The sequence below is a fragment of the Sciurus vulgaris genome (assembly GCF_902686455.1).
Source record: "Sciurus vulgaris genome assembly, chromosome: 2".
NCBI lineage: Eukaryota > Metazoa > Chordata > Mammalia > Rodentia > Sciuridae > Sciurus > Sciurus vulgaris.
Window position 1 is genome coordinate 101,210,924 of NC_136462.1, and position 13,919 is coordinate 101,224,842.

The following is a 13,919-nucleotide window of genomic DNA, read 5'->3' on the forward strand; positions in this document are numbered from 1 at the left end:
TATTAAAAAGACATCTAAGTTAGTACCACAATCTAGCTATTGTGAATTGAGCTACTATAAACATTGATGTGGCTGCATCACTGTAGTATGCTGATTTTAAGTCCTTTGGGTACATATTGAAGAGTGGGATAGCTGGGTCAAATGGTGGTTCCATTCCAAGTTTTCTAAGGAATCTCCACACTGCTTTCCAGAGTGGCTGCACCAAATTGCAATCCCACCAGCAATGTATGAGTGTACCTTTTCCCCCACATCCTTGCCAACACCTATTGTTGCTTGAGTTCTTGACAATAACCATCCAGATTTTCCACCACTTCATTTTCTACAGGGAGAAACTGTTGTGAATCAGATGGAAACAAAAATATACAGATAATTGTAAATTTTATGTAAATGATTTTTGTACTTTTGTAATGCCAGGTGAGGTTTTAGGGAAAACCCTAAACAGATCTCAGGCCTTCTGTTGCAAGTCTGCACAGTGTTTACTAAAAGGAGATCCTTGCAGCACGGGAAAGTTGCTTACTTGGTAATGAGAAAGAGAGCATCCTTTAAACATTCAGGCTTTAGAGATAGAATTTAAGTTGCTGCCAATTCCAGGAGGGATAGAATAGTGTTCCAGTAATTACACAGGGAGATTTGGGTCCTTTAAGCTTGGCCAGTGTATGATTAGTTTGGCACATTTACTCAAGGTACAGTATTGGCTTGGACCCATGGCAGAATGTCAGCTCTGGGTGGAGGGTGGGCACTAGTGAGTTGGCAGAGAGCCAGATTTGAACTCCACATTTGCTCTGGGTGATTAAAGGCTGTATGAAATTAATGGAACAAAACTAGGTGACCTGTGAGCTCTCTGTTCCCCTCGCAGCAAAGTCAAATAGGGTGGGAAGCGGGGAGGGGAATGGAGCTCTCAGCTCTGGTCCTCGCACATGGCTGAGCCAGTTTCCTCATTGTCCCCTGACACATGCAGCTCCGTCTCGCTTTCCTCCTAAGAAGCCAGACCCTTCCTTCCATTCCTTGATTGTGTCCAGCATAACCAGTCTCATCCACGCCTCCCCCAGACACATACTCTTCTAATTTCTCTCCTCTCCGTGGCACAAGCCTTGTGGGGGTGTGCACACACACGCAAGCGCACACGCACCCCTCACACCCAGCTGCTGACCCGGAGGTGTTAGCCACTCTGCAGCTGCTGTCCTTCTCACATTAATCTATAGGAATCAATGGACATTTCATTAGAGTAATCAAGTGCGGATGCATCCTGCATTTATATTCTGTCCCCCCACCCCGCTGCTTTCACAGACTAATTGGTCCTACAGCCAAGAGTACATGGATATTTTTCCCTATAGATGAATGTCAAGAATGGTTTTTTTACTGCTGGTTGAAATACCTATCAATACAGCGTCTGTATAAAAGCCTTCGCCCATCAAAGCCACAGAGCTGTTGATAATACATTATGCACTCCTGGTTCTAATGCATCTCACTTCCTCTTTACACCTTATTGCACATCCACGCACCATTTATGTTTGTCTCATTTGAGGAATTAACCAGCTCTAGTCTGCTTTTGTTTTAATGTTTAGCCGGACAAATAATTTTTCCCCTTTGTTAATGTTGTCAATTGTTTCAGGACAGCATGCAGTAAGAATCCTAAAAAAGGAAAGTGACATGGCCTTTGTTTGGGGCTACATCTCTCAGTTCTGTTTCTTTCTATCGCATCATTAAATACACTTTTTCTTGCCAAGACCACATGTCAGGTGAAGGGTACAGGGAACATCTTTGTTCTGAGCAGACTTTTTGTGACTGTGGTTTGATAAAGCAAATAGACAAAAGAAGTTCCTGTTTCCCTCCTCTGTAAACGTGTGGCTAGGCATGGTAATGCTCAGCAGCTGATGGGAAGGAAAAGGTCAGACAGATCAGAGAGCCTCAGCTTTAAAATATGTGCACAACTAGAGGCGGTGACCGAGCCGTGTCGTCTGGGCTGGAATGATGACTACAGGCCATGCTCATCCCTGACCCACGGTCCGCAACCATGTCTGCTGTGACGTGGTTAGGAGAGTCCAGGAAAGAGGAAAGAGGGGTGCGTGCTCTTGGAGAAATTTTGTAGGCTTTGCTGACCTTCAAAAAGTGAAAAGGGTTTGGCTTAGCAAATGGCTCTTTTTCTGAAGTATTGGTTTGCTGGGAAATTGAAAGAAGGAATTTGGGTGCTCAGAAAATGAGTTTGATTGTCCCTAGGAGCAAACAGCAGGCTAATGGGGAGAGTGTCAAAATCAGTCGTCTTTACCCCTTGTAGGGAATTGGAGTAGAAGAATAAAAGAAGTCAGAGGGCCAGATTCTAGCAGGTGCCTTTGTTTTACTCTATCATTACTCTTAATAACATTTGCTTTCTCTGAAATACAGATTTGTGGAGCTTGAGAGAATGCTGACTGTCCTTCCCAACTTGCTTTGATGCTTTGATCTTTCTGGTTGTTAGAGTTAACCAAGGATTCTGTGACCCACTTCCTGTAGGTAAGAGTCAGAAGTCTCCCAGCCTTCTTCCACACTTTCTGCAAGTCACAGAATTATCTAGATCTTCTGTTTCCTCATTAGCAAAATGGGAATAATATAAATACTCACCTTAAGACTGTTGTGAAGATCTGAATTCTGATATTCAGAACTGTTTTGTAAAGAAGAAATACTACATAAATATGAAGTGTGATGGTTGTGGTTATCATATCATTTTCCTTGATAATGCCAATATGCTCCTAAGAAGCATGTATTTGCTGTATAACAAGTAGCATATGCTATGAGAGTCACTTTCTTCTGATCTATTTTTTTAATCTTCACAGGATCCCTGTGAATGAGGCATTAGTCATCACCCACTTCTGCAGTTGAGAACTGAAGGCACCCCCAATTCCTGCTGTTCATCTTCCCACTCAGAAATCTTTTTACGGCCCCTCAGATGCCTCTTCACCACATGCTGAGGGTGGTCACTCCCTACTCCACCCCTGCTCTTCACCTCTTGGAGTCTGGAGTTGATAGGGCAGAAGGTGGCACTGAAGGTGAACCCTCATTTTAGGGTGGGGTCTGCTTGGGGCAGAGTCCCATGGGTCTCCTTACTACAGTGCCCAAGTTCCTCCTACTTCCCTACTTGCCTCTGCATCTGCTTAGTTCATCCTGGTTCTTCGGGAGTTTGCATCACCCTCTGTGGAAGCTTGAAAGCTGCTTTGCTACCAAAGAAGCTGGGTTGCAGTACATGATGGGTCTAGGTGGGATTCCTGGGCTGCCCTGGTGTTCTTCACTCTTCACTCTTAATGATGCCCTGTCCCTGGGATATGAACGTTTGAGTGACTTTTTGAGACTCTTGGGAATCTAGCCAAACTGTACGTGGTATCTGCATGTGCCTTTAACTATGAACCAGAGAATTGTTCACATGATTTGGGTTTTGGGCTGGCAATTATCAAGGATCCAGAAAGCTTTTGAATTTTGAAACCAACAATGTCTTCTTGGTTATTAAAAAATGTTTGCTATACTCTTAACTAAAAGCATTTGTGGGCTCTATCAAGTAAAGTCAGGGTTTTCTCAGTGGTCAACATAAAACATCCTCAGCCATCTGTCCCTCAGATGAGCAAGTGAGATGAAGATGCAGCTTGGACTTCCTTTTGCTGGTCTCATCTCAGCCCTGTGGAAGTGGGCCCAGTGCGGACAGCTAGGCATAAAGCTACTCCAGGTTCTGCAGACCTCATCCTCCTTCTAGCAGAAGGCTGTGGTTTGCAGAAGTGGAGGAAAAAAATTCTTTTCTTACTGTTCTTGGCCTTACTGGGATTGCAAAAGTGACCAGAAAGACAAGAAGTAACCCTTTGTTGTGTACAGTCTCAAAGTCTTGAACAAACATGGGAGCTGGATCCATGGTTTAATAAAGAAGCAAGGTCTCTGGAGGGTATATGTTCCAAATTTTAAAATTGACACCCATGAAAGTAACTGTATGGCCCCTTACCTCATGACTGATTCCCTTATACAAAGATGATTCTGGACTGGCTCCCATGACATAGTGGGTCATAGAAATAGAATGAATAAAGAAAATGTGGTACACATACACAAAGGAATATTACTCAGACATAAAGAAGAATGAAATTATGTCATTTGCTGGTAAATGGATGAAACTGGAGACTATCTTGTTAAGTGAAATAAGCCAATCCCAAAAAACCAAAGGCCCAGTGTTCTCTCTGATATGCAGATGTTGACTCATAATAGGTGCATTGGTGGGGAGGGAGGAGTGGAGGTTCACTGGATTGAACAGGGGGAATGAGGGGAAGGGAGGAAAAAAAGAGAAACAGAATGGCTTACAGAGTCAGTCAGACAACTGATCTGTGGACCCCAGATCTAACAGTTACAAGTGAGCTGTGCAATTTTGGGCAGATCATAGAACATTTTAAAGCTGTGGTTTATGCATGAGTAAAATGACAATAATAATTATACCTGTCTCATAGGGTGTTGTGAGGATTCAGAGAGATATTATATTAGGATCGTTAGCATAGTATACAGAATACTGCCTTGATAAATATTGCCACTTATCATTATTATTATTATTCATAAGATTTATCAGGATTAAATGAACTAATATATACATTGACTTAAATAACTCTTTGCACACAATAGATACTTCTTAACTTGGGCAGTTCTCAGAAGAAAAAAACAAGGTAAAAAATTCTATAACTTTCTGCATGACCTTTCCCCACTAAAACCCTTAGTTTACTCATGAGGGAAGCAAGATGATTTCTCATTTCCACTGACATCTGAGGCAGAATCCCCCCCTTGCACCTTATTTTAATGTCTGTGCAACTGTGCACTTAGCAATCTTGCTGCACTGTGTACATTACTGAGATAGTTTCTTTGAGAGAAATTGGAGCCAGGGGAAGATTCCCGGAATTGCACAGTTCTTGGGCATGAGAATTCCAAGGGGCTTTTTCTCTAGCTTTACCAGCAAACATCATTGGAACTCATCTGATTCCTGAGGGCTGTGGGGCTTGTCTAATTTTCTTCGGGAATTGGACTGAAAGTTGCTCTAAAATTCTCAGTTCAGTGTCTGGCCTGTTCTCTTATGTGCTCTTCTAGCAGCTCAGCTTAGTAATGTGGAGATTCATTTATTCACTAAATCTCTGGAGCAATTGTTGTCTGCTGTTATTCAGAAACAAATTCCAATTTATTACCATGGGTGTTGGGAGGAGGTGGAAATCTAGGAAGACATTTGGAGGATAGGACATGAGGGAGAAACTCCAGTTCTGGGGACTCAGAGAACAAGACCATAAAGATGGAGGGAGCTGCTTTGATGGGGGCTGGAAAGAGGGCAGGGAGGGGTTTTTATAGGAGGAAGTCATGTAGAGGATCCGTTATTGAGGAGGCAGCCGAGCAGAGAGAACAGAGGGGGGAGCGGGAGAGCAGGTAGCTGCTGGCTGTAGATGGGAAGCAGAGCGAACAGTGAGAGCTGGCTGCGTGCGCAGCGCAGTCCTGAACTTGCCCCTGTAGAACGCTCAGCAATTGCTCTACAGGCCGCAGTTCTTGTCTGAATCCTTCATCTTTGCCCTTTATTATTTTCTGTCTTCTAAATGTTAGATATATTCCTAAAAAAGATCATAAACTCTAAGAGCAGAGCTGTTGACATCCCGCTTACCCCCAGTTTCTGGAAAGGTTGATGGCGTCTTACTGCAAGCATCTGCAACCCTGTGTCTGAGGCCGTCTGTGGCAGCAGGAGTGTTCACGGCTGCCACACAGGTGGGCCAGAAGCGCTGAGGAGTCGACACACTGCTTTTTAACCCTCGGCCAATGATGGATGTGATTTGGTGGATAGGCAGTCCAAGTCCTCACCTTAGGGTGTTCCAACCCTGAGGAATTTTCTCATCATCTTCCAGAAACCTCCATTTAAGACTGAGACTCAGGTGTTCTCAGCAGCAACCTGCTCACTAACATGCTCTGTAGCCCATTCTTTCCCTCTCCCCATCACCTCCCATCTTCTATGCTGCTTCTGGAATCACCTCCTAGATAAACTTCTTGTGCATCAATCTTTGCTTCAGGATGTTTTTGGCAAAACCTAACAGAAAATCACTTTTTCCTGAAGGCTTTTCTTCATCCATTCATTTATGGTGACTTATTGGCATCTGCCTAGGTCAGGCCCTGTGCTGATGCTGAGCTGGGAGGGTTCACTCTCTTCTGCGCCCACCCACCACCTCCATCACCACCCACCACCTCCATCACCACCCACAGGACCCGGCAGAGTGCCTGACTCACAGGAGGTGCTCACTGAACACCTGCTAAACAAAAGGAAATGAAATGCCTCAGTGAAAGAGCTCTGCACTAAGTCCAGGTACTTCTGAATTAGCCTGAGTCATGTTATTTTTTCACTAGGTGACATTTAACAAGACACTTGGCTTATGGTGATGTCAGTTTTCTTATTGAAAAAAAGTGTGTGTGTGTGGGTAGTTTGAAATACTGCTCTATAAAGTTTCAACCAGGTAGGAGTATATACATGCATGGAGTATAGATGCCCATATAAATGTCTTTGTCCTCTTGAATAGCAATTCCAGTATTGTGCCTGTGGCTCTGGCTGAATTCTGATCATTTATTTTGCAGCAGAATCTATTGCATCAAAGCTAGCAGAAAACATAATCAGATAACATTTGATTTGCAAGCTGAATATTCATAAGGCTTTAATATTGCCAGTTTCTTGTTTTTCTAATTAGGTGGTGAACTGAAAATTCATATCAACTGAATCCAGCCCTGGGAGTCTCCCATGCCAGTAAAAATGAAAACAAATCCTGGCTAAAACTCCAGTTATATATATACATATAAATATATATATATATATATATATATATATATATATATTTTTTTTTATTCTATGTCTCCAGCAAAGGTGATTGTGGAACAACGAGATGGATTGATGTCCTGGAAAGTGATGAGGGAGATCGGGGCCCCGCTTCACACATCGCAGCCAGTGCCCTCCACTCTGACCTAGAGGGCACCACCTTGCAGTGCAAGGGGGGCTCAGTCTCCACATCCATTAACTCCTTGGCTTCTTGTTTGGAAGTGACAGCAAGGTGATGTGGGCAACTGTCCACACGGAACCGGACAGAGACTGTCAACTCATTCCACATGGGCCACCAGACAGCACCCAGAGGTAATAACATTCCATCAATAGTGACTTGGGTTGGATTCAAATCAGTGATTTAGGGGTGAAAGGCTCTGGATTCTATTATGGAGTGCCCTTAGCTATCTAGGGGTCGAAAAACCATCACTTTACCACAGTTAATGATCGAATCTAAGAAGTAGGTCTTGTTCTTCTCTTTCTCTTTAAAACTTGAATACAACTTTGGACAGAGCCAGGGATGGATCCTCTAACAGAACATAGTGCAGAAGATGGGTTAATATTCTTAAACTAAGTATATGAAGTGTTAATGCATATCAGATAACTCTGAATTGCCTGCCTTCCTTCTTTTCTTTCTTGGCATTAGGTTTTCTGACATGAATATAAGTATGACATTTTTGAATCAATTTCTTTTTCTTAAGACCAAATTCATGATTCTCCAATGTGACAAACCTGTGTTTAGGGGTTTCAATGAAGAATAGGGAATTCTTCATGGTCAGGAATAAAAGAGATAGTACTTCAAGAATGGGGCCCCAAAGCTGTTCAGCCCACGCCAGCCGGGTGAGTCAGAAGGACCCGAAGCCTTGGGATCCTCGGGACTGGAAGCGAAGAGACAATTCCGCATGTGTTCATTCTCACCATTAGCTAGAATGGAATGCGTGCTTTGCAAACAAAATGCTCATTAAAGGTCACAAGGCCCATTTTTCTTACCACTGGCTTTCCTTTTCTTCTTCTCTCCTGCCCATTTGAATCTTAACCTTGTAACTAATGACATGATCTTGGAAATAAATGAACAATTCAGCTAGGACTGCTTGCAAATTAAGATAAAATAACTAGAAAAGCTGTGGTTCTTTCTTAAAGACTAGAAACTAGGACGGTAATAATGTTTTAAACTGTACATTAGGGGTTTGTACCTCTTTGTTCTTAAACTGTACAATCCCTTTAATCTGAGGATTTCAAAGCTTTTTGGAGACAGACTTTCACTGCCTTCTGCAAGGGGCCTTGTGGTAAATAGATGGTAATGAACACCCTCACTTTTCAGAGGACTTCGGTGGAGGTGGGGTGAAAGCTGGCTCTCACTCTCTGTTCTTTCCCCTTCCTTATTTCTTCAGGGCCATGTTTTCCCAGGGTTCCAGGATCAAATATTATGCTGAAGATAATTTCTAAGTTAGCTGTCTGCATGGCTGTGTGAAGGAGCTTCTTCCACAGGGTATGATTTTAGCATCCCAGCACAGGGAGGCAGGAGTGGTGGCTTCAAGGGAGAATGTTCCGGGATGTGGAAAGGCTAGTAAGATCCTACACCCTTCCACGACCAAGGTCTAAAATGCTGTGTAGAATTCCATCTCTTTAGTGTCGGCTCCTGTTAACATAAGGAAACCCAAGAGAAATGTCATATTTTAGTGTAAATGAGTGGTCTCAGAGGACAAAATTGCGGGGTGTGTGTGAGGGTAGTGTGGGTGGGGATGAAGAAGAACTAGAAAAAAATGAGGGAGCTCATTTGGATAATGGCTGATAGAGAAGATAGTGGATAGTCTTTCTGAAACCTCTTTGCCTTTTTTGTCCAAGTGGACTTCTGGTCAATTGGCCCTGTGTCCATGGCTGTCATCTCAAGGTTCTGTGGTTCTCAGGCTGCTCCATAGGTACTTCCAGAACATTGGCCCAGGCTTCTCCACCCACTAGGTTAACTCCTGTTAATAAAGTGGCTTACGTTGAAATGCTTGGCTAGAACTCAGTTCTTCCTGAGACTCAGTAAAGGCATGACACACAAAGCGGAAAGAATGACTGAGAGGCAGCTCTCAGAGACGCCCCTGAATGGCAGAGAGCGACTGCCATTTTGGTGGGGGTTAGAGAGAACTTTGGTTGGAAAGTACATGTAAATGGGGATTCACTGAGGCCATTTGTGTAAGACGATCCTACAGTGGGGTGCATATTCCCACTTTCCATCTCTCTCGTTTTATATGGCGTGCACAGTTCACAAAGAATGCACATTCATTATCTTATTTAGCTGCATGGCTTCCCTATTAAAAATCTGGAGAGATTTAAGAAAAAAATAAGCATAAGCATCCCTTTCTTTTTGTTTTATTCCCCCCACAAAGACACCTGATCTATCTGTTCAGAGCCAAATGGATGTAATTAGGTGAAGAATCGCTTTCTCTCTGTATCTGAGCAAATATGTTTTGCAGTGCACCAATTTCTCAAGGGCAGTGGGCTGGGACGGCCAGTGACTGCTGGGGGATGGCTGCTGACCTTCAGGCCAGGCCGACTTTAATTTGCAGAACACTGCCGGTCCCAGGAGGCTCCTCAGGCCAGGCCACACAATCAACCCGAACCAGTGGCCTGCTTCTGCCCAGCTGCACCCACCATCCTACAGGACATGAAGATGTAGCTAACTAGACATTGCTGCTGCACAGACATTGCAATTATGAAGAGGGGAATTAAGCACTATAAGAATTTAGCTCTTTATGCAGGAGCCAAGAAGCCTGTTTTTTTCCAGTGGTGTCTCTTTCCAGCTGCATTATTTAGCAGTAGTCTCTGTAGATTTAGCATCTACGTTTCAGGTTTTGATTGCACATCCTGTGTTCTCCTTTCAAAAAATGAAGCTTAAAGGAAACAGGATAATTAGATTGGAATTCTGTGAATGGAATGCTGGCTTAAAACAATGAAGTTTATCCTGGGGTAGCAAAATTTTCAACATGGGAGGTTCTTGTCATCTCTATATGAAAAAGGAACTGGAATGTTTCCCAGCTGATCTGGTTATCACAGCTGTCTTAATGACCAGGTCCTGTTGCCACATGATTGGTCCAGTTGATTACTGCACAATCGATTGAAATGATGGGGGGAAAAGAAAGCAGTTTGACTGAGCAGGGGCGAGTTCAGTTATGGCACCCAGTCACCTCCTTTTGTGTGTAAATGTCCTTATGTGTGTGTTTGCTTGCATATGAAAGAGTATATGTACTCTAGTGCTGACTCTGGTTCTTAATCCAGGAAAATGAAAGACAGCACTTGAAAGCAGTTATAGCTTGTGGGCCACATAGTGAGTGTTCAGATAACACAAATATCAGACGTAAAAATTACCATAGTTGCCATACATATGGGCAATTAGATTAAATGCCAGTGAAATATTAACTACCACATGTTGTTAGATGGGGATTTGAGGAAGAAAATTCTCTTGGGTGCTCGTCTCATGTAGAAAATGATAAGAATGTAAATGAAAGGGCAGTGTATGATTTTTGGATGAGATGTTTGTCAAACAGTAAAAAATGGCAATATCATTGTATCCTTGGCAGTTTGCACTTGACTTTGGGTAGCACTTATTACACTAACCCCCCAATCAATAATAATAATAATAATAATAATAATAATCCTAATGATAATAACAACATCATTAATAATAATGTGTCTGTCCTCCTTTTAGACACAGAGAGTCCTGGGGACCCAGAGTTCTCTTCTTTTTTGTTCTTTATTGTGATATTCATAGCTAACAGAGCACCCGCAATTGTCTGGCACTCTTCTACAGATACTAACTCACTTGACTCTCACAGCACTATGGAACATGCACTATATTAAAACTACTAGACAAATGAGGACAATGAAGCACAGAGAGGTTGAATAACTTGTTCAAGATCGCAGAACTTGGTAGTGATGAATCCAGAATTCAGTCAGCCGGTCTGGCTCTAAAATTTGGGTTCTGAAACATTCCACTGACTTCTTATTCTTAGCTATGCAAATAGTTTGTCCTCAGTGAATGTTGCCGAATGAATGGGTCTGCCAGTAATGCTTAGCTTAAAACTTTACAACTAGAAAAATTAAGATATTGGAAGAATTTATTTCCTATTTCCTTGATGTAGTAAGTTTGTTCCTATATTAAGATAGAAGATCTCTGAAGGCTATTTTTAGAATTATGTAAACAGGCTATGGAGCCAAAATGATAATTATTCCTTTGGTATAAGTTTATAACATTTGCCCTTACAGTAAAGGTGTTTGATAAGTATTGATTAGTATTTCCTTTCCTTTTGCCTTTAAGGCATTGGATGTGTCTGAAAAAACATATACAATAAAAATTAAGTTAAAAATTATAATCACAATATGAATACAATAGAAAATAAAAAGGATAAGTTAAAGGGCAAACATGCAGATTGTAAATTCCATATAAATATTACATTTGTTCACCAATGTTGACACTGAGCTGACTTTCTGGAAAAACAACAACAACTTGTTTTTTATAGTGTGCTTTTATTTAAGACTAGAGTGAAGGTCGTAGTACAATTCAGCAAAAGCAATTTGGTGAGAGGCTAAGAAGATAAGAAAGAAAAAGTTTAGATAGTGTGGTTTGATTCAAGGGTGCAATCATGAATAGCTAGATTCACAGTGGGACGGCTTACCCTCCAGGGGTGGAGATGCAGTGCTATAGGAGAAGGAAGCAAGATGTCTCATAATTGGGTTTATGGTAAAAGTTTAGTGCTTAGAAGTTTGCAGTTGCCTGCTTTGTTAGGAGCCTGGTGTGCATGTACTGTGAGTTGCTGGTTAAGGAATAATTCATACCTTAAATATCAACGGACCAGATGGTAGATTTGCTTTCTTGTATGAACATTAGCTTAACCAAATGTTCACATGACTTGAGTCTTCTGCATCTAAATGGAGATGGTGTGATGATGAATTATCCATGACTCTAGTCAGAAAGGAAAAAAGTTAAGTTACATATGACGTCTTACATTGGGTCTACATTAACTCTCTTTTTTAACCAGTCTTTCCTTGGCCTGCCATCTCATGTGACTGCCTTTTCAGGAACAAACCCAGTTTTTTTTGTTTTCGTTTTTTAATTAGAAAAGATAAGTATGAGTTGCAAAGATTTAACTTAAGACTCATTCTTTCTATGGCTCTGGATTAAGCAATGATATCTCAAAAAGCAGTCTGGGGTGGGTAGAAATGGGGTATAGAGAAATGCACAATTACTCTGCTCCCTCTCTGTTGAAGCTATAGTTGAAGAGGTTTGTTAATGAAAAATTAACTTTGATGGTAATTATTCTAGCAAAAATAAGATTAGTAAATTAATAATAATTATATTTATATCTAATATACCTATATAAAATAATAGCAATTATTATTATTGCTGAGGACATTAGCTGGCCATGTTCTAAAGCACTAGATACTAATGATCATGGGAATTTTTATTATAAAAGATACTCCTTTTCATATTCATTTAAAAGGAAGAAACTGGCAATACAGAGAGTATAGGAAGGAAGCATAATCTATTTAGATTGTTGGAAGTGTAGTAGAAGGAGCATATGATATAGAGTCAACAAATTGCCATCGTTAGTTGGTTGCAAATTCTTGGACATATTATCTAATCTTTCTGACCCTGAATCATCATCAAGTTAGGATAATTTTGTGTGAAATTTGTGAGGATGAATAATGTGTGTAATGTATGACTGTAGCAAATTACACATGGTAGGCACTCAAAAACTTGACTACAAATGCTATTTTCCCTAAAGCACAGTTACATTCATTATTTGATCTATATTGCATTGAAAGTGCTGGCCAGCTATATGAAAAGGATTATTCCCCCAACCGTCAGCATCCCCTGCATCTACCAAGATCATTGTCTGGGGTACTTTGCCCATGTGGCCTGTCCCAGTCCTGGGAAGTCTCTGCCACTAGACTCGCCTATATTTCCTAAAGATCTGGCAGATTGAATGTGTTTCTGTCTCCTTTCATTGCTGGAAATGCTTCTCCTTTGGCTGCTTTTGCTCACTTTCAGCAATGTACCTGACTGATTCCTTGGTTTTGTCACACGTCTGCCCCTTCCATGTGGAGTTTCATCTCCCCTGTATGACTGATTGGGATCAGGCATGAAGAGGATAACTCTATACCTTGTTTGAAGCACTAAATCAGAGGCATTCACCTTTATAACCATGGGGATAGGGAAACTGTACTCTGACATTTGCCTTATAGGAGTTTGCAAAATTGGTTCAGATTCTGAAAAACTGTCTTGCTTGTAAATACTGTTTTCATGTGAAGGTGGACAGTCAGAGAGGATCCTAAAAGATTTGTGCTGGAATTTTCCATTTTCCATTCCAGATTTTCACCATTCTTTCCCCTTAACTTTACTTCAGAAAGTTGACTTCCATGGACTGCACCCATCTGAGTCCCTTGTCCTGTGGTTTCTGGTTGAATTTGGCTAATGAAAGACACTAGCAGGAGAGGAGAGGATAAAGAGAGAGGAGGAAGATAAAGGCTTTCTTCTGTTGGGGTTGGCAGTCCTTGGTTTTCTCTATTGAAGGCCATGGCTTCTATCAGGGGGACATTCCAAAGCTACTGCTGTATATTGCATTCTGGAAATGCCATCCTCTCCCTGTTCTTTCAGACTTTGGGGTGTTCATGGCCTATCTGTTGGGTGGTTTATCCTCTTCTGATGCCCACACCCTGTAAACAGTGCTTTTGCTCAACTGTCTCATTTTCTCTGCTTTGGCAGGAAGAGAAAGAAATGGTGACTCACGACAAGGTCAGAGCCCTCAAATGTCAGAGCCCACAAATGCTCCAGACACAGGGCAAAAGGGACTTTTGGAAACTCTGGGGTGACCAAGAATGCAAAGCTGAGGGAGGGCTTGCATTCTTGAACCTTGGCAGGCATTATGTTGATAGTAAAGGTAAATTAATAGAAGCCCAGATCTTCCTAGACAAACCAACTGGTTTGGACATGGGTACTGCTTTAAACAGGGGTTATGATCTAATGATAAATCTGGTTTGATTGGCCAGCTGTTCACTCTTAACTCCAGCCAGAGGGAATAGTCAAAGTTAATGGTGTTTATTCTGCATT